This window comes from Cryptomeria japonica, unplaced genomic scaffold (assembly GCF_030272615.1).
Source record: "Cryptomeria japonica unplaced genomic scaffold, Sugi_1.0 HiC_scaffold_20, whole genome shotgun sequence".
In the NCBI taxonomy this organism is placed as follows: Eukaryota; Viridiplantae; Streptophyta; class Pinopsida; order Cupressales; family Cupressaceae; genus Cryptomeria; species Cryptomeria japonica.
The window spans coordinates 1,271,533-1,274,190 of NW_026728842.1; the positions used below are offsets into that span (position 1 = coordinate 1,271,533).

General features: G+C 63.5%; 1 non-coding gene across 1 annotated transcript; it reads left to right on the forward strand.

Moving 5' to 3' along the window:
- Positions 1-646: 646 nt before the first annotated feature.
- Positions 647-765, forward strand: LOC131860874 (5S ribosomal RNA). Its single transcript, XR_009359957.1, has one exon. It is a non-coding gene; the product is annotated as a 5S ribosomal RNA (ribosomal RNA).
- Positions 766-2,658: the final 1,893 nt, after the last annotated feature.

The following is a 2,658-nucleotide window of genomic DNA, read 5'->3' on the forward strand; positions in this document are numbered from 1 at the left end:
CAATTTTGGTCCTCGGGTCCCATTTTTTTTTGTCTCGCATCCCACTTTTGGCCTGTGGCCTTTTCGGGGTCGATTCTCGTTTTGGGCATCAGAGCATGTTTCTTCTCCTAAAACCCAATATTTGTTTATTAAGTCTCGGAACACATTTTTGTTCTCGTGGACCCATCATGGGTCTTGGAACGCATTTGTGGTCCTTGGGTCCCATTTTGCATCCCGAAACTTGTGTTTTGGTGCTTGATCCCTATTTTGGGTGCCCACCTTGCACCAAGTGCGCACCCGGGGCAAACCGAGCGCCTTGGTGCACCGGGGCAAGATCGAGCGTGCACCCGAGGCGCCCCGAACATGCACCAAGGTGCACTCGGCCCACATGTGAGCGCAGGTCGTTGCGCCCGAGGTGGTGTGTGGGCACCGCGTTGCAGACGGGACACTGCACGCACACGACGCCCCGTCCAGGTGCACGCACGTAGGCCGGGCTGGGTGCACACCCGATGCCCTAGCAAGGTGCGTGCACCCGGGCAGGGCTCACACTTGGCGAACGGGGCGCACTTCGCGAGGGAGGGTGTGCACCTCGACGGGGGTGGGTGGCCGGGGTGGATTCGCACGTGGGTCGCGGTTTGCTAAGTACACACTGCGACAAGCTCATAACGGGTGCGATCATACCAGCGTTAGTGCACCGGATCCCATCAGAACTCCGCAGTTAAGCGCGCTTGGGCCGGAGTAGTACTGGGATGGGTGACCTCCCGGGAAGTCTCGGTGTTGCACCCTTTTTTAGTTTTTCGCCGGGCGTCGCAATGCTATTTGAATTAACCTTTTGCCCGTTTGCGTTCTCGTCGGGGCCGGGCCGGGCCGGGGTGCGTTGCCCGCACTACCGCGCGCGCCGGGGCGACACCGAGCGCGCACCCGAGGCGCCCCGAGCACACAGGCCACGGTGCAACCCGGGCGTTGTGTGCGCACCCCGGTGCGCCCGAGGTGCTGCGCGCGCACCCAGGTGAAATCGGTGTGCACCTCGGCCAGTGCGCGCTCGGTCGAGTCGCGCACGTTGGCCAAGGTGCACGGTGATGTTTCTTACTCTAAGGTTCCGCACCAGACGCCCGGGACAGGTGAGCGAAGCTGGGCGGGGCCGGGTGCGCGCCCGGGGCAGGTGCACGCAGCTGGAGAGAGCTTTGGAGCGCACCAGAGGTGCGCACCTTGGAGCACACTTCGGAGCGCACCAATGATGCGCTCCATTCAAAAGTTTCCTGAAAAGGCAAAAAAAGTTGAGATTATAGAATTTCCCACTTGAGAGATTGTAAAAAAAAAAAATTTAAAATGAAGGAAACGCGGGTGCCAAGGTGTGCGCGCCCGGGTGCGCAGCCCAGCCAAGGTGTGCGCACCAAGGCGCCCACCCTGGCGAAGGTGCACGCAAGGTGCGCACCCGAGGCAAACCGGACAATTAACCCAACTTTCGACTTCGCGCGCACCTGCGCACCTTGGAGCGCACTTCGGAGCGCTCCTTGGTGCGCACCAATCTTGGGCACCTCGGAGTGCACCATGGCGCCCACCAAGGTGCGCACCCGGGGCAAACCGAGCTTCGACTTCGTGCGCACCTTGGAGGCGCCCACCAAGGTGCGCAGCCCAGCCAAGGCGTGCGCATCAAGGTGCGCACCCGGGGCAAACCGAGCTCCGACTTCGTACGCACCATGGAGCGCACAAAAGGTGCGCAACCCAGCCAAGGTGTGCACACCCCGGGCAAACCGAGCTCCGAATCGTGCGCACCAGAGGTGCACGCCATCGTGCGCACCTTGGAGCACACTTCGGAGCCCTCCTTGGTGCGCACCGATGTTGCGCACCTCGGAGCGCACCCGGGGAAAACAATGCAATTAACCCGACTTTTGACTTCGTGCGCACCTCGAAGCGCTCTCGGGTTCGCACCTCGGAGCACACCGAGGTGCGCACCTTTGATGCGCTGCCTTCACCAATTTCCAGAAAAGGCAAGAAAACATTGAGAAGGTGTGCGCACCGAGGTGCCCACCCTGGCGAAGGTGCACGCGAGGTGCGCACCCGGGGCAAACCGGGCTCCGACTTCGTGCACGCCATGCTGCGCACCTTGGAGGGCCATGGTGCGCACCTTGGAGCAAACTTCGGAGCGCTCAATGGTGCCCAACCCAGCCAAGGTGCCCACCGCGGCGAAGGTGCACGCGAGGTGCGCACCCGGGGCAAACCGGGCTCCGACTTCGTGCACGCCGCACCTTGGAGCACACTTCGGAGCGCTCCTTGGTGCGCACCAGGGCGCGCAAACCAGCCGAGGTGCCCACCCCGGCGAAGGTGCACGCGAGGTGCGCACCCGGGGCAAACCGGGCTCCGACTTCGTGCACGCCATGGTGCGCACCCGGGGCAAACCGGACTCCGACTTCGTGCAGGCCGCACCTTGGAGCACACTTCGGAGCGCTCCTTGGTGCGCACCATGGTGCCCACCAGGGCGCGCAACCCAGCCAAGGTCTGCACACCAAGGTGCCCACCCCGGCGAAGGTGCACGCGAGGTGCGCACCCGGGGCAAACCGGGCTCCGACTTCGTGCACGCCATGGTGCCCACCGCGGCGAAGGTGCACGCGAGGTGCGCACCCGGGGCAAACCGGGCTCCGACTTCGTGCACGGCGCACCTTGGAGCACACTTCGGAG